We start from the raw sequence: 19,357 nt of genomic DNA, 5'->3' as shown, positions 1-19,357 counted from the left end.
AGTTATAACCCACATAAAAGCGCACATGTGTGTTAGAGTGCGCTTTTATGTGCGTTAAATGTGCGTTAAACGTGCGCTTTTTATAAGTGCGTTTTTGACTGCCATTTATGTGTGTAAAATGTGCGCTTTTAAGTGCGTTAAATATGCGTTTTTGTGAGTTAAATGTGCGCTTTTTTATTTAAAAAGCGCACATTTAACTCACGAAAAGCGCAGTTATAACCCACATAAAAGCGCACATGTGTGTTAAATGTGCGCTTTTATGTGCGTTAAATGTGCACTTTTTAAATAAAAAAGCGCACATTTAACTCACAAAAAGCGCACATTTAACGCACGTTAAGCGCAGTTATAACCCACACAAAACGCACAATTAATGCACATGAATGGCAGCAAAAAACGAACTTACAGAAAGCACATATGTGCGTTAAAGGTGCATCTTTTGCCTTAACAGTTGATTCAATTATATGCTGTTAAAAGTTATTTTTAATTCAGATATGCAATAAAAACCAATAATTATATAAACATATATATTTTTGTATTTTAATAATTACAAGATAATTCAATTTTATACTTTAATGTACACCAACATTTTTTAACATACATGAGTAATTAAATATCAATGGCAATTTGATGAAATAAATATAAACATAATTTGATTATAAATAAACAAAAAATAATAGCATACTATAATAACATGTACAGTATATACACACGAACAGCTATATACATAAGAAAGATGCATATCAATCAAGGCCTTTCAGCATTTCTTTGAGGCAGCGGAGTGCAGCTCTCATCTTTCTCTCCAAGTCTGCCACCAGGCGGTCAAACTTCTTTGCAACTATTATACTGTCATGGCCTTTGCGCGATGCGTCTCGTGCATGATCTCATTTGATCAGGTCCTGAAAGATATTTTATAATGTAAGTGTTGAAAATTGCTGTTATGGTAATCTTGTTGCTATAAAAATTATAAATTTAAATCAAAACTAGTTTGTTTGCTTGTTGTTTTTGGTTGTTTATTTTGCAATTTTAAACCCCTGATCACATGTGACTTAACGCTTTTCATAAATAAATACGTTTGATAGAAAATACTGTTCGAAAATGTACCAAGATACGTGGTCTCATTTTGCTGTGTGGACTGGTCGGAAGTGTGACACCTTTAAAATGCAATAACCAGTACCCTGTATAGTTTTACCTCTAAACAAATCCAGCTTTTCTTGGTCAAGGAGAGGGCGCGGTTTTCCCACTCCTGTTCTCCTCATGTGGGCCAGCTTGTGCAGGGTAAAACCTGGTATTCAAGTCCATACATCAGGTAGTCTCTCTTTTGCTCCTTTTTTTGGCAGGCGATGCGATGATGCACATTCTTTCCATGGGGTTTAACCTTTTAATTTAAAAGTTCTCATTTAATATGGGGGAAAAATCTGTTCATTAATGACCAAAAATAGGTATAAATAACTTTAAGATGACAATAACCATAAAATACAGCCATAATAATTCAAATGGTGTTGTTTTTCTTTTAAAATTGCATTACATTTACTCATCCATTTACATTTCCCAGTGACAATACATAAATATGATAATGATCATAATTAATTCAATAAACTAAATAAAAAAGGAATGCAGAATTGAAAATACGAACCTGTTAAAACAGACTGTTCTTCAGTATTCCAAAAATACAGGCAGTTGTTGAACTAGACCATATCACTTTATATGTCTTTAACCACCCAATTTTAATCTCCTTTATTGTTGATTTACACATTGTAGTAAATACACATTTTTTTCATCACACAATACTTCATGCTGAAAGTATTTCAAGACATTTTACACTAGAATAATAAGTCTTAATTCTAGCTTAAAGTCAGTTGCTGATGCTGCTTGTTTTCAAAACATAACTTCCTATCTGTGGTTCTCAAATAGATGGTGCCTGAACAAATCAAAAGTATATCAACACCCCTTAGTTAGGCTTAGATGGAGGACTGATAGGGACTGGCTATTCTCTTATCTGATACCATGCTGTGTCTAAGCCAAAAATTGCATAATTTGAGAAATACTGATAAGGCAGTCATTTCAACACCAAAATATTTATTGAATAATACACAGCACCCTTAACACATTATATTTAATTGTAAATATTTAAATATAACATGCTGAATGGTTTTAGCAAATAATATTAATAGTATAAATATTATTTTAATTGCCTTTAAAATGTATGTTTATGGTCAATGTGGTAGACATTAATTGTATTAGGGTATAAATATCAGTATAAGAAAGTTCAAATACTTATTTATGTTGAGGAAATATAATTGATACTATCAAGCCCACATAATACTTTTGACACTTTCAATATTTTTAATTAGTTACGCACAGTCTGATTTAGGTGGAAATTTTTAGAAATGTTTGAGATTAAAACGTAAGCAATAGGTATGCATTGAAATTGTATGATAAAGTATGTAAACATTAAACAGGTTAATATGGACAACCAGTAATTATTCAAACTGCCCCTTATATTATTACAGGTTACTGAGATATATGTCTATGTTAAATCATTTGATGTAAATAAATTGTTAGAGCCTTCAACAATTTTGTTTCTTGTTCAATTTCTGTACAACATTTGCTAAACGGTTGTTAAAGACGCACTTTTTAAGAAGTGTGTTAAACATGTGTCTTTTTAGATACATCCTTTTAAAACAGATCATATGATAAAAACGCACTTATGAAATAAAAGACTAACTTATGCTTAAAAAAGACGCACATCAAAATAGAAAAAACGCACTTTTGTGAGAAAAAACCCACATCTGTAAACCTTAAAACACACTTCTTAGATAAAAGACGCACTTCCTAAATAAAAGACGCACTTCTTAGATAAAAAACACACATTTTGCTCACATCTACACTCAAAAGCGCACTTACAGATGAAGAAAACACACAAAAAACGCATTTCCTAAATAAAAGACGCACTTCTTAGATAAAAAACACACATTTTTCTCACATCTACACTCAAAAGCGCACTTACAGATGAAGAAAACACACAAAAAACGCACTTTTTCACTATTATAACGCACTTGAATAGAAAAAACGCACAAAAAGCGCACTTAAATGCACTTTTGAACACTGAAAACGCACATATTAACAAAAAACACACAATTAACGCACTTTTAAGTGCGCTAAATGTGTGTTTTGGTAAAAAGTGCGTTTTTATTTGACAAGGGTATTTAGACGGTGACATGTGTATTGAAAGAGATGAGATAAGATAAACAACGCCCGGGGTATTCCCTCGATTATAGACCGGGTTTCAAATACTGAAACATTAATTTCAATTAGGAGCACAGCGGGATTTATTACCATGGAACTCGAGATGTTAACTGACTGACGCACGGGTCAAATTTTTGACGCGTCAAAATGACGCACAGCAGAAAAAAGGGTTGCGTCAAAAATGAGTCATTTTTAATTTGCTCGTGTCAAAACGCAGGATTCTGCGTCTATTGAAATCCCTGGTCTTATAAGCGCACGTATACGGTATGTGAATTGGGAATAAGACATCAAACTGGGAATGGACATCATTTTGGTGATTTTCTCAAAACTAAATTATTCATTTCATAATCTACATATATTTTTGTAATACATTATCTAAAATTTAAGCTTAATAAGAAATTTTCCATGACTTTTTCATTAACAGTAATTGAATTTGTATCATTTAAAGTGTATTTTGAAACCTTGTCCATGCGCGGCATGGACACAGTTTCATTTCATGAGGATTTTTTGTTTAAATTAATAAAAAATCCAGTTTTGAAGTAAAATCAATTTAAATGATGCTATTATATAATGCAAGTATATGTTTTAATTATAATTTGTAAAACGACATAAATGCAACATATAAAACTGCATATTATGCACTTTTGATAAAACACAATTTATTCCCAAAGTGATGTCTTATTCCCAATTCACATAATACAGTGTTGGTAATATAACATAAAAAAGTAATAAATTAAAGAGAACACTGTTAAAAAACAACCTCTATTTCTCTCAAAATATATACTGGTTCAATTTGATTGCAATTTTTTTCTTAAAACAAAATCAATTGAATGACAAATGTTTTTTTATTAGTTTTTAACATCTACGAAAACAACAACAAAATACATATGAAAATTAACAAAATGCACACAAGTCATTTTTATTTTTACATGCCTTATCTAGATTTTGTCAAAATTTTAAAAAGTAGGTTAATAGAGCATCCAACTGAAAACAAGATTTATACTGTACATTTAAAGGGGCATAGCGGCGATATTAATTGTAATTATTAGCATGGCTTGCCCAATATATTGTGATATACCAATGCAAAAGTAGATTAAAATGTAAATGAAAACACACATTATGTGTAGCAAGATCAGTAAAATTAAGACTTAACAACCCACCCCACACCCCCCAAAAAGATGTATAGAATACATTTAAAGGGGCATATCAACGTTATTTAATTGTAATTCTTTACATGACTTGATCAATGTATTGCTGTATGCCAATGCAAATGTAGTTTTAAATTTAAATGGAAACACAAATAATTAGTAATATGTATCAAAATCATTAAAGTTAGGTTAAGTACATGTTCAACTTAAAACAAGACACAATTGAATACACTTAAAGGGGCATATCAACGGTTTAAAGTGTTATTATTGACAAGACTTTACCAATTCACGGCATTCAATTGGTATAATGCATAAATATATTGATATGCAGTAACAGATTATTGAAATTGCTATGAACATATGTATGCATGTTCACAGTTTGTGAAAGATGTATATACTACAAAAACGTTTGCATGTGAAAAGAGAAATTAATTAAAGAAACATGACGTATATATGCTAAACACTCATTGGCTTCCTACATGAACTTTGTTATATATAATAAGTTTGTGAAATTACCGGTATAATAATCTTAAGTCTTTCACTGTCACTATGTAATGTCATAATACTGACATAAGTATTGCTTTTTTAGCTCCACTGGCCAAAGGAATGCGGGGCTTATGTCATGGTCCTGTGTCCGTAGTGCGTGCATGCGTCCGTGCGTTAACTTTTCTTTTAATCATCTTCTTCTCCTAAACTACTGGTCCAATACTGATGATATGTCTCAGGAATGTTCCTGGGATGAACCTCATTCAAATTTGTTCAAATTATGCCCCTGGGGTAAAATTTGACCCTGCCCCTGGGGTCACAAAATAAAACATTTGCTTATATAAGGCCTATTTTGTGAAAACTTTCAAAATCTTTACGTCCATAACCATTGGGCCTAGGGCTATCAAATTTGGTACAGTACACTCCACGCGTTTCCCCCAATTTCCCTCCATAGTCCGCGGGGATTGACCTGGAGGGAGATTAAGAAAATCCCGCGAGACGCGGCGTCTGCATGATTTTGGACGCGACGGTAAACGATCAGCAAAACTGATAATCCGACGCGGCGACCCTCGGCGTTGGCAACACGGGGGAAACTCCGCGTTTTACGAGATAACGATCAATTTAATTTTGTTTGACTTCCTGATTTTCAAATAAAATTACATTTATTACAAGTACATACAAGTACATGTAGTATAATATTTACAAAAAAAAAAACAACCAAGATAGATCGATCCTGACGTGGTTGTAGATGTAGTTGTTGTATAGAAAACTCGTTGATTTACGACAAACAAAATGTCGTCTTTTAACTAATACTTACCAATTAATATAAACACGGTTTGCAACATTGTTTTTATTTTGATAATTTAATCCAAAGTTTTCATGGCAGGTGATTTTCTATACTGAACATATTGTAAACAAATGACCAAGGACCCTAAAAATCTCGCAAATCTGTGTGAATTGACAGTTTGACGTAATCAAAGAAAAGCCGCTTCCTGTCTAAAGGCATAACTTACTCAAGTAAACACGTTCAACGAATGCATAAGGAATGGTCGGAACAAAGTCAATTATCTGCTCGCTAATGCTTTTATTTTCTCTTTGAAGTTAGCTTATTCCATTGATTGCTAAAAGAAGGTGGTAACTATTGAGTTGATAGTTGCATTTAATATTCACAATTGTATTCTTGTTGCGTCGACATTCAAAACAATGTTTACCAGTAATTATGGACCAAATCGGCAGAGTGACATTCACACATGTTAATCCCTTTTGTCAAAACACCGCAGACAGCAGACTACACAATAGGTCAGTAGACAAGCTTTGCGTGTTTTCATAACGTCAAACACTTAAAATCCAGTTCCGCCCAGCACCCGAATGTATAAAGAGCTAAACTGGCGGTTAACCACATACCGGCGGTTAAAAGTTGGTAACATGTTGGTTACTGGTCGGTAAGCGTTTGTATTAAATTTGGTTAGTTATACCGATCAATTAAAACCCAGTTAAAACATACCCTGCTTCCCTAGGTGGGTAAGTACAAGTAACCGAGAGGTAACTTACACAAAATGGCCTCGGCGCGCGACATTATAAAAGCTAACCATCGACGACCTTCACAATTTCGACGAGTAAACAACAAATTGCAGCGACTGACACTTTATTTGACTTAATTTACAGGGCAATACGATTTCCGACTTCGGACGACGAATTTAAGGATGCACAGAATGTGTTTCTTATATTCTGTTATAGGTATGCCGTCTGTGATCCGATGCATCAATCGCCCATGTTAAAATCATTTCTCCGAGAACAGGGGACAACAAAAGTACAAACAAAAAACAAAACACGTTCGAACTATTATCCTTACCTTTAATAATCCTTTAAAATCCATAAATAATCCATTTAATTCAATAATTGATGAGTTTGCATCTAGGGTCTTTGATAATTTTTTTAGCATTGTTAAATAAAGACCCTTATGCCATCATATCATTATATTCAAATGAGAACTCAATAAACTTTCTTCTTTGCCACACGCTACGTCATGTACTCTATGTACATTACTGCTGTTAAAATGAACCGGAGCAGTTTATCATCAGTTGTTATGTTCTGAGAAAAATGGGCATAATGATTGTGCTTAAAGTGTCGTCCCATATTAGCCTGTGCAGTTCGCACAGGCTAATCAGGGACCACACTTTCCGCTTTTATGACATTTTTTGTTAAAATGAAGACCTTCTTAGCAAAAATCAATTTTTGGCGGAAAGTGTTGTCCCTGGTTAGCCTGTGCAAACTTAACAAGCTAATCTGGGACGACACTTTACGCCCATGCATTACGCCCAGTTTTCTCAGAACATGACACAAATAATAGCCGTTGGTGAACTTGGTTGCATTTGCAGATTTCTGCATACAAAGATATATTCAAATTTGAACAATGTTTTATTTGTCTATGGTAAATTCCCTTATTGTACAAGAAAGTAAGTTTATTGTAAACATAAGCCAAATTAGAAGAATAGTCTAGCATGTTACGACAACCATGTATAATTTTTATGTTACATCTAGAACAACTAGAAGAATAGACGTCTTTGTAAGCACGCACTCTCTTGCAGTTTGGAAGCACCAGGGATTCCGCTAAATGATGCAAATCCCGACATCATTATCAATTTGTCCCTGGTCATTTTGATGAACTCATAGTTTACACTTTATTTTATTGTGATTTCATTTGTAAATGAATTTAATAAAAAAAATACATGTCGCTGTTTATAAGCGTGACACTTCGCACGAAAATTACGTCATTAGAAAATGCATTGTGGGAATGTTTTGGTTAAAGTTACCGGTGGTTAAATTCCACTATGCGCGGTTAGGTTACTTTGCGGTATATCGTGTTTATACAATCGAGTTACCTTGAAGGTTACTATACCTGAATAACCGCAAACTTACAAAGGTTTGAAGGTTACCGAGCGGTAACTTTAACCAGCGTTTATAAAATCGGGTGCTGATGTCTTCTTTAATTAGTTTACAGTACAATTATTGTTAAAATAATTACTCTACTAAAATACCGTAACGATAAAGATTAGGCGTGTTCGATTTGAAATTATTTTGGAGGAAATATCAACTTATTCGCGATATAATTTTTTTTTTAAATACCAAATAAACTTTTAACCGAAATCAACAAAATTCAATGTTCTCTGCGCTACAAAGTTTGTATTAAAAAAATCAATACACGCGGCAGGAGTATACCTTGACCTTGCACATTGCAGCATAATTTTTGCGCGCTTTTGTCGGGAAATATACATGATGACTGTATATTGGAAGCATTTGTAAATGTCGTGTTAACATTAAAAATCGTTGTGTGTTTCGCATTACTAATTATTATTCTCATTTGGAAATTATACGGAACATTTATTATTGTCTTATACACTACGCGACCCGTGATTTTTGCCTAATTTGCGAAGTCAGGGCGGGCATTTTGCTTTTTGGGTGGAAAATCACCGCGATTTCACGTGACTCGTCACTCCGACGTCGCGCGAGAGCAAGATAATCTTCGCGCTAAATCCCCTCAATGTTGTGGTGATTCGCTGCGATTCATCGCAATTCGCCGTGATAGCAGTGGATATCGTTGACATCGATGATTCGCCAATTCATGCATATAAACCGAATCGTATCGATAACTGTATCCGAAAAATAATCTTAAACATTTATGTCGGTAAATATGTTTGAGATGAGAATTTCATTAACATAACTATATGACTACGACATTTTTCAGAAGTGTACAGAGTATAGTGCATAATGTGGAACACAGCTTTCATTGGACGAGCGTATTAAATTTAGATCGAATGCAATACGATCTTACAAAAAAACGTTTTATTGTGCATTCACCTTCATGTAAATAACGTTTTCCTCCTGGAAATTAATGCATAATATTATCAAAACTTTTTTTCGACACGTAAAGCGTTGTAACAAATTAATATACAATTCAAAACAACTATACCAAAAGAATTAATGTTCCGTTAAATTCCCAAATGAGAATAATAATTTATAATCCGAAACACTTTTCCGATGTTTTAATGTCAACACGACGTTCACAAATGCTTCCAATATAGCCATCATGTATATTTCCCGACAAAAGAGCGCGAAAATTATGCGGCAATGTACAAGGTCAAGGTAAAGAGTGTGCAAGTATTGATTTTGTATACAAACTGCGTAGCGCAGAGAACATTGAATTCTGTTGATTTTGGTTAAATGTTTCTTTGGTATTTTTAAAACAGTTATATTGCCAAAAATTTGATATTTCTCTTAAAGTCATATCAAATCAAACACGCCGTATCCGTATCGTTACTGATAGAAGTAAAACATAATACCTTGACGTCTATAGTTTTTTTTGTTGTGAGAGGCCATCTGAGTAAACGCCGAAAAATATATACAAACTGTTATTTTTTGTCAATGCCCTTTGATCCATTATCGCACTTAATTGGCAGCGCCATCTTGTTGTTTCTGTGATTGTCACATCTTTTCACAGTTTGAACACGTACAAAGAGTGCCAATTAGACACTAGAACAAACACTCACCCGCTTGACAGTACACAATAAATAATCAAATGTTGAGGGGTTTTTGTTTTGGACGTGAAAACCCAGAGAAATGCATGTACATTATACATCATCATATTTATTTAACTTTGCGAATGCTTAGTGCTATGTTGATATACTCGTTTTTTTTCAGCAAAACAAACACAATGTTTAATGGCTTTAATATATAGGCAATGATGTAATTACAACATAATATATAACACGATATCATAATAACATGTACTTAAAGGGGCCTTTTCACAGATTTTGGCATTTTTTAACTTATTCATTAAATGCTTTATATCGATAAATGTAAACATTGGATCGTAAAAGCGCCAGTAAAAAATCAAGAATAAAATTAAAAAAAGGAAAAGAACATAGCCCGGACCAGGTTTCGAACCAGTGACCCCTGGAGTCCTGCCAGAGTCCTGAAGTAAAAACGCTTTAGCCTACTGAGCTATTCCGCCGAGTACACATATTGGACGTATTTTATACCTTATATAAGCAATCTTCGTAGTTTCACAAAATTTAACGACAAAAACAGAACTCTCCAAATTATTCAATCGTTTCGCGTTGCAACGCTTTATAATTTTTAGGTTTTAAAATCGTCAAAAGATGCATATAATGGCTATATTAGACCATGGTAAATGTTCAGTATTACTGTTTCCTCACAAATATCATAACTAAAACGAAAATTTGCGAATCTGAAACAACTTTTTTCAATTTTGTCAATTTACCAAAGCGTGAAAAGATCCCTTTAAAAATAGAACAGTAATGTATTTTCGATTTCGGCTTATCAAGCATTGTGAATGTATGTACAATGCTCGGAAAGTAACGCGAGTAACACGAGTAATCCGCATTGGAGCCTGAAACAGAAAATAAATAAGTATAGCATAATCTAGTCCAAATAATTAGACGTAATCTACCGATTACATTTAAACTTTAAATGAAAGTGTTACTTAAACAATTTTCCGTGCCTTAAGGCGCGAATATTTTGCTAAACACTGTTAACAAAAGGGCTACACGTTATAATTCTTTAATGAAATGCAAAAATAAGTATTAACATAATTAATAACTTCAATAAACACACACGGTAAGATCAAAGTTTAAAAGGAAAACTTATATCATATTTCTCGTATATTACCAAATTATTAGTTTCGTCTAAATCAAATACCATGTATAGAGATACAAGGTATTTATAACCGACCAATGACGAAACACTATGCAACTTTCAATTTACACAGTGCTACGCTACATGTATATGGCAACAATATGGAATTTGAACAGTGCGTAGTGTATTCGGACCTGGAATATAATTGATTGTAAGTGTTAATAAACGTCTGCTAATGCAATTAGTTAAATAATGTTTACATGTTATGTTCAATAATTATTGCATGATCATTCTGCCCTGTTATATTAATTTGGAGCCGTTAAAGATTCCGACATTACTTCATCAAGTTCATGTCGGAACAGGAGTATTTAAGCTTATACGCCCATTGTATACAACAACAACAAAAGCTTTATTATTGCAATGTATAATGTAAGTGTACATGTATACATATATGTTACATGTAATGTAGTGTAACCCTCAACGTAAATCGCTTAAAAAGGGGAATCACGGCGGAACGCGGTGATTTGCGCTGATTCGCGCTGATTGCGCAACAGCGAGATACATCGCGCGACGGTCGCCGAGACATCACCCAAATTTTCTTGTCGCTCGGAAACACCGCGATTTGTCACGTTGCATCGCTTGCGATGATGCGAGAATCGCGGCAAAAATCACGGGTCGTGTAGTGTATGTGTTATGCTTTAAATATTAATTTGTCAAATGTCTTATATTCATTCATATTGTAGACGTACCTGTGAATTAAAAAACATAATTTTTATACGTATTAATTTTCTATATACAATTATCTTTTTGATACATGTACACAGGGCTGTATAATAGATTATACATCCCTGATGTACATGGACTACAGTATTTAAACAATTTATTATAACAATGTTTTTATTTTTTTGGCATGCCCAGTAGCACACTGCTAACACGGCCTTGCGCGGCGGTCACTGATAAGAACGAAAATTGTCTGCATTTACCGATTAGGCTAAAGTAATACACGCCGCTGTAATTATCGAATGCGGCGTAACGCCGAGCGTTTTATCGAGTTCACCTCCCTCTCTCAACGCCATGTGAATACTCGCTAGCAAAACAAAAACCTGCTGAGGGAGCGCGTTTTTTGGGGAAAACGCGTGGAGTGTACTGTATGTAGAGACATCCAATAGTCCTCTACCAAATTTGTTCAAATTATGCCCCTGGGATCGAATTTGACCCTGCCCCGGGGGTCACAAAATTGAACATATGCTTATATAGGGTCTATTTTGTCAAAATTTTACAAATCTTTTCGTCCATAACCATTGGGCCTAGGGCTACCAAATTTGGTATGTATTGGCACCTAATAGTCCTCTACCAAGTTTGTTCAAACTATGCCCCTGGGGTCAAGTTTGACCCTGGTCACAAAATTAAACATATACTTATATACGGCCTTTTTTGTGAAAACTTAAAAAAAATCTTCTGTCCATAACAGTATGGCATAGGGTTACCAAATTTGGTATGTAGTGACATGTAATAGTTCTCTTCTTAGTTTGTTCAAATTATGTCCCTGTGGTCAAATTTGAAACTGCCAAGGGGGTCACAAAATTGAATATATGCTTATAAAGGGCTTATTTTGTGAAAACTTTAAAAATTTCTTGTCCATAACCATTGGGCCTATGGCTACAAAATTTGGTATGTAGTGACATCTTATAGTCCTCTACCAAGTTTGTTCAAATTATGCCCCTTGGGTCAAGTTTGACCCTGCCCCAAGGGTCACAAAATTGAACATATGCTTATATAAGGCGTATTGTGGGAAAACTTTAAAACTTCTTGTCCATAACCGTATGGCAAAGTGCTACCAAATTTGGTATGTAGTGACATGTAATAGTTCTCTTCTTAGTTTGTTCAAATTATGCCCCTGTGGTCAAATTTGAAACTGCCACGGGGGTCACAAAATTGAATATATGCTTATAAAGAGCTTATTTTGTGAAAACTTAAAAAATTTCGTGTCCATAACCATTGGGCCTATGGCTACAAAATTTTGTATGTAGTGACATCTTATAGTCCTCTACCAAGTTTGTTCAAATTATGCCCCTTGGGTCAATTTTGACCCTGCCCCGAGGGTCACAAAATTGAAAATATGCTTAATAAAGGCGTATTGTGGGAAAACTTTAAAACTTCTTGTCCATAACCGTATGGCATACAGGGGACAAAAATATTTATAAATTGAACACGTCCTGCAGGACAAGTGCTTTACAATTTTCACTCGTCCTGCAAACACATGCACTTGTCCTTCAAATATGTGTGAAAGAAAGATTGCAAAGGACTGATATGACTAACATTGTTTCCTATATCACTGCTAAAATGCTGCTTACTTAGTTATTCATGCCAGCTGATCACAGAAGAAATGTTAACTTACTTTATTTATGAGGAACACAAAATAAATCAATGAAGACAAATTTGTTTTTTCCTTTTTCTAATGCTTGCGTGCTTTCCATTTCGGATGGTTGAACATCGCTCGTGCCCCCTTTAAAGAACGCTCGTATGTTAGACATTTTTCAGATGAAATTCAGACTGGTTTAAAACCGTACTTCGCAGTAAAATAATTCTTTAAAAAAATCAATACTTACAGTGCATGAAGTCAGATGGTTCCCTGTCAACATGGAGGCGCAAAGTTTACACCAAAAAGCCAATATTTACTCGGGACACAGTCTCGCATAACAACGCGCACCTGCTGTATGAAATTTTCAATTACGATTTCTGGTTCATTATCGTTCTACTTTCGGAATAGATATGCTTTAAGAAATGATTTTATTTAATGAAAAAGAGTCTTACTGGTCAGCAAATACATATTTTAACATCAGTTTTTTTTCACTCGTCCTGTAGGACAAGAGCTTCAGGGAAATTCACTCGTCCTTTCAAGATTTCACTCGTCAATACGAGCCACCGAGTGCAATTTTTGTCCCCTGGCATAGTGCTACCAAATTTGGTATGTAGTGACAGGTAATAGTTCTCTTCTTAGTTTGTTCAAATTATGCCCCTGTGGTCAAATTTGAAACTACCACGGGGGTCACAAAATTGAATATATGCGTATAAAGGGCTTATTTTGTGAACATTTTACAAATCTACTTGTCCATAACCATTGGGCCTAGGGCTACCAAATATTGTATGTAGTGTTGTATGTAGTGACATCTTATAGTCCTCTATCATGTTTGTTCAAATTATGCCCCTGGAGTCAAATATAACCCTGCCCTGGGGGTCACAAAATTGAACATACGCTTATATGGAGCCTATTTTGTGAAAACTTTAACAATTTTCTTGTCCATAAACATTGGGCCTAAGGCTACCAAATTTGGTATCTAGTGACATCTTATAGTTCTTTACCAAGTTTGTTCAAATCATGCCTCTGGGGTCAACTTTGACCCTGCCCTGGGGGTCACAAAATGGTAGAAACGCTTATAAAGCGCCTATTATGTAAAATCTTTAAAAAATATCTTGTCGAAAACCATTCGGACTATGGCTACTAAATTTAATATGCAGTAACATCCTATAGTCCTCTACCAAGTTTGTTCAAATTATGCCCTTTGGGTCAAATTTGACCCTGACCCGTGGGTCACAAAATTGAACATTATATACGCTTATATCTTTCTTATTTTGTGAAAACTTTAAAAATATTCTTGTCCTTAACTCTAAGACCTAGGGCTACCACATTTTGTATGTAGTGAGATATAGTAGTCCTCTACAAAGTTTGCTTAAATTATGCCCCTGGGGTTAAATTTGACTCAGCCCAGGGGGTCACTAAAGTGTACACGTGCTTAAATAGGGCCTATATTTTAGTATTCGCACATGCCGAGAATATTTGTTTCAGCCTTTTTTCCAGCAGTGGAGCGATACAGGGCCATCATGGCCCTCTTGATAAAATCTACATTGACTCAGCTTTTCTAAAGCAATGAATAAATTTGAAGGACGTGCGCGGAAGTTTACATTATATTAATATTACACATATAATATGTTTTATAGTTTGTTAGTTTATCAGAACTATCTTTTGTTGATATAAAAATAAAGTAAATATGATGGATGACTGGTTTGATTGTTGTTATTATGTTAAATATGGTGTTTCCAATTCCATAATACGAGCCTTATCAAGTTCCCGTATGCTACACGTGGTTGAAATATGAGACTAACTTATGCTTAATGAAATAAAAGACTAACTTATGCTTAAAAAAGACGCACATCAAAATAGAAAAACGCACTTTTGTGAGAAAAAACCTGCATCTGTAAACCTTAAAACACACTTCTTAGATAAAAGACGCACTTCCAAAATAAAAGACGCACTCTTTAGATAAAAAACACACATTTTGCTCACATCTACACTCAAAAGCGCACCTACAGATGAAGAAAACACACAAAAAACGCACTAATTCACTAAAATAACGCATTTGAAAAGAAAAAACGCACAAAAAGCGCACTTAAATGCACTTTTGAACACTGAAAACGCACATATTAACAAAAAAACACACAATTAACGCACTTTAAAGTGCGCTAAATGTGTGTTTTGGTAAAAAGTTTGTTTTTATTTGACAAGGGTATTTAACATAATTAAAAGCTTATTATTCTAAATAAATGCATCAGTTTATTAAAACAATGTTTGTGATCAGGTTATCTGTTATTTAAGTTGTTCGCGCAATTGGTAACAATTCCTCTTTAAATTGATTTGTTTACTTCTTTTTAAACAGTACGTGTTTCCTTATTCCTCATCAACAACTTTGTATTATTACCGCTAAGGGCAGTTTGTATTAACAAATATAATCTCCGTATCTTCACTTTTTCAAGGTGCACTGGTAGGGTACTCAATAATTTAATTACTTCAGCACCATGTTCTGATTTTCGCGTAGGCAAGCGATTCGATTTTGAAGCGAACATCTAAGTGTGTTTGGTCTTAAACCGTTCAACTGAAGGAATTTATATTAACTTCATGATGCTTCAGATAACATTTTGCCGAAGTTAATGCAGACTTGTAGAATATCTTATAAATCTATTTATAAAAAACGCTGTTTGATAAGTCGAGCTCATTCACTCTAAAGATGGATACATATTTATCCATTCTGTAAAGTAATAACAATTCAAATAATCACAGTGACATGCCCGTATTTGATGTGTTAATTCCAGATGGTTATATTCATGGTCTACGTCAATTTTGGTAGTAAAAAATCAAATGAAGCACAGGCCTAATCTGTTCTATAACATGCCTTTAAGATTAATGAATTATAGTGTAAGTATAAGAGGGTTTATGATGCACATAAACAACTAATTGCTATTTTCAAGGTCAATGTCGTAATAAGAGGTCAAATAAATAGGGCTAGACCACTATTTAAGAAAATGTGAAAGACAAAGTATTCTTACGGGACATGAGGTCCGAAAACTTTTTAAAATTAACCGAACCTTACAAGGTTTTTCCCGGACCTTATTCTTCTTTAACCAAACAATAGAAAATACCTTCTACACTGTATAGAGTTTATTTTTATTATAATGACGTTCACAATTTTGAACAATATTAAATACAATAAAATAACAACTTAACAAAGCTGTTCAATAAAAAATGGGGTAAAACTTTCAATTAAAATTGCTGAAAGCTTTTTGATTTTTTTTAAATATTACAATATATTAAATCGTTGAAACAAACTGCTTATTTTTATGCCCCCTGTAGGGTTGTCTATAGCAGTTGAACTGTCCGTTAGTCAGTATGTCAGTCTGTCCATCCGTCCGAAAAAAAACTTTTAACATTGGCCATAACTTTTGCAATATTGAAGATAGCAACTTGATATTTGGCATGCATGTGTATCTCATGGAGCTGCACATTTTGACTGGTCGAAAATACAAATCCAAGAGAAGTTATATTAAGCTTTAATGGAGATAATTATCTGACCTGCGGAATTATATATTTTTTTAAAATAGATCAAAGCGGCGCAGTAGGGGGCGTTGTGTTTCTGACAAACACAGCGTGGTAAAAGGTCAAGGTCATCCTTCAAGGTCTAAGGTCGAAAATACAAATCCAAGGGAAGTAATAAGCTTTAAAGGGAGATAATTATTATATATATAATAATATGAAACCATACAACCGAAGCATAATCAAAATGACATTTTATGGTCAAGCCAAGCACACAATGACACTTTTGGGCATACAAGTTTCTTAGGTACTTTAAGGTTACCTGTGAATCTACAGTCACAGTAGTGGCTTATAATTATTTGCTACTAAAAATAGAGATTTGTTAGAGAAAATTATTTTCAAGGGAAGTAATTTATATAATTATAAATCTATATATTATATTATATATTTCCTTACTAAGAATTTAAGATTTTGTATTTTGTTTATTTATAACTTAAATGATTGATTTGTCAAAGTTTTTTTAATGATATAATATCATTTCTTTCCTGTACTAATTTGTGAATGGTTGGTTTAATTACTTACCTGTGGACTTATACATAAATACATTATGAACTGTGGCTATGATCTCTTTGATAAACCACAGGCCTTGGTTGTCAGCGATGTCTGACTGGATCAATTTTGACTGTCTATACCCCCCTCCCGACGCGGTAGGATGGCATATAGCAGTTGAACTGTCTGTCTGTCAGTCGTCGGTCTGAAAACTTTAACATAGGCCATAACTTTTGCAATATTGAAGATAGCAACTTGATGTTTGGCATTCATGTGTATCTCATCAAGCTGCACATTTTGAGTGGTAAAAGGTCAATGTCATCATTCAATGTTAAAGGTCAAAAAACTAAATCCAAGGGAAGTAATAAGCTTTAAAGGGAGATGATTTCTATACCTGCCAAATGATAAATATAAATTTTATTTCAAAGCGACGCAGTAGGGAGCATTGTGTTTCTGACGAACTCATCTCTTGTTGCATACAATCTTGACAAGGAACAAGCAACGTCGTGTGGTTCCCCGCTTTGGATTTACGATGATCAGAAGGATTGAAGCCAGTTAATTGCAATTAAACCACGAAAAATGCGTCACGAAGCACTGTGCAATATATTTGACTGGTTCTTAGAACTGCACTTGGAGCTTGCTAGGTCACTTTTTTTCCATTTGGAATGGGGCCGAATACCGGACCCGATTTGGTGCCGAATACCGGACCCGATTTTTAACGAAAACGACACTGCAGCTTACATGTAAGTATTGGATAAATATTTTTAAAAGATCGTCTTCCTTCCAGCCCTTACCATTTATAAAGAATATCTCAAAATCTTTGTATTTAAAAAAATGCCTTTATGTTAAAACTTAAAAAATCCCCTGGAGCGGTGATACTTTATTGCAACATAATAACAAATGGGCCTCTGCCATGATTGCTGTAATTTGGGCTCTGGGATCATTCAGTTACAAAGCATATTTAAACAATGGATCATATCTCGTTAAACTGTCTGAATTAACTAGCCATAATTAAATGACAAAAGCACTACCAATACTGGTCTATTATCATTCTGGTCTGTGATTTATCTTAAGCCTCGTTGACCCTTTCTGTTGAAAACAATTAAAGCAGTGACACATACGCCATTATAAATGTTATATTGTTCTATGATAAAATAAAAAGATTCAAAAGGTTTGAACAGAATCTTTAAAAATCAGTGGGCACAAGAAGATTTTAGGCAGGCATGGCGAAATTAGAAAAAATCTGCCGGTCATCCGGACAGGCATTTCAGAAAATGTGCCGGTCCGGAGAAAATTTAGCCGGACCGTAAAGCAACAACAACTTAACTAGAAAATTCAAAAATGGCAGCGATCACATCTTGATCTCTTTATTCAACCGGCCGTTAAATTGATTTTAATCGCTTAGAGGTTACACTGGCAGCTAATTGGTGTTAATCGGTTGTGTAATGTCAATCATGTTGTGAAAAATTCGCGTGTCAGTTTTTATTACATGTATTCCCTATTAGAACGGTTCGGTGCGATAATTTCAATAACGTATGTGCAAGCCGAATAATTATCAAATTTAAGTTATTCGAAACGATTTAAACATTCTTACTTTAATATGATTGCAGTTTGGAGCGGCTGTTAAAATATACTGCGCACAGTACAAAACACGTTACCTGACATTTAATGATTAAGGCATTTCATTTTTCAGAACGTTTACTAGTAATTAATTAAATAAAAAAGACGATTTATTTACATGCTAACGCAGTGTAATTGTTAACAGAGATTCATTTTCATTTTTGACCAGTATCAGAAAGTCCCCGGGAAGCACGTTTTTTTACATGGCACTGCATATGATGCAATAAAAACATTTCTTTGTACATGCATCGTATTGCATTCAATCTAAATTTAAATTCGCTCGTCCAATGAAAGCTCTGCCCCATAATGCACTGTACTCTTTACACTTATGAAAAATGGCGTATGCATATGGTTGTGTTGATCACGATACCATATTTTATTGTCCTTATCCTACTCGAAAATATGTAAAAGCTATCAAGATCTTTTTTGTTAGAACGCAGTTGGCGATTTTGCAAACGAGTTTAAAGTAGGTGTTGTGTAACAAGTTGGATTTGCTAATTGTACGTAACAAACCTACAGCAAACATCAAAACAACGAGCGATTTCATTTTCATGATGTAGTAAGCGATTTGCTCTTCGAATTTTCAACTTGAAAAAAAAAGATTTGTTTGCAATCATTTCACATTTTGCCGGTCACCAGGACCGACATTCTTGTTAAACCTGCCGGACCAAATTGAAATCTGCCGGTCAGGACCGGCGGACCGGCAATTTCGCCAAGCCTGTTTAGGCTCCAAAAAACATCACCTCTTTGAATCAAAGTTTGTTAATTGAGTGAATGATCTTATCAG

The 19,357-nt window shown here is 34.2% G+C and overlaps 1 long non-coding RNA gene across 1 annotated transcript; it reads right to left on the bottom strand.

The window, feature by feature from the left end:
* Window positions 1–555: 555 nt before the first annotated feature.
* Window positions 556–1,538, bottom strand: LOC127874408 (uncharacterized). The gene is made up of 2 exons (XR_008046864.1): window positions 1,190–1,538; window positions 556–896 (listed from the first exon to the last, which is right to left on the bottom strand). It is a non-coding gene; the product is annotated as an uncharacterized LOC127874408 (long non-coding RNA).
* Between the last annotated feature and the right edge of the window lie 17,819 nt (window positions 1,539–19,357).

This window comes from Dreissena polymorpha, chromosome 1 (genome assembly GCF_020536995.1).
Source record: "Dreissena polymorpha isolate Duluth1 chromosome 1, UMN_Dpol_1.0, whole genome shotgun sequence".
NCBI classification, from domain to species: domain Eukaryota; kingdom Metazoa; phylum Mollusca; class Bivalvia; order Myida; family Dreissenidae; genus Dreissena; species Dreissena polymorpha.
Note: the sequence above shows the minus strand (reverse complement) of the source record. Positions and strands in the feature narration are given on the sequence as shown.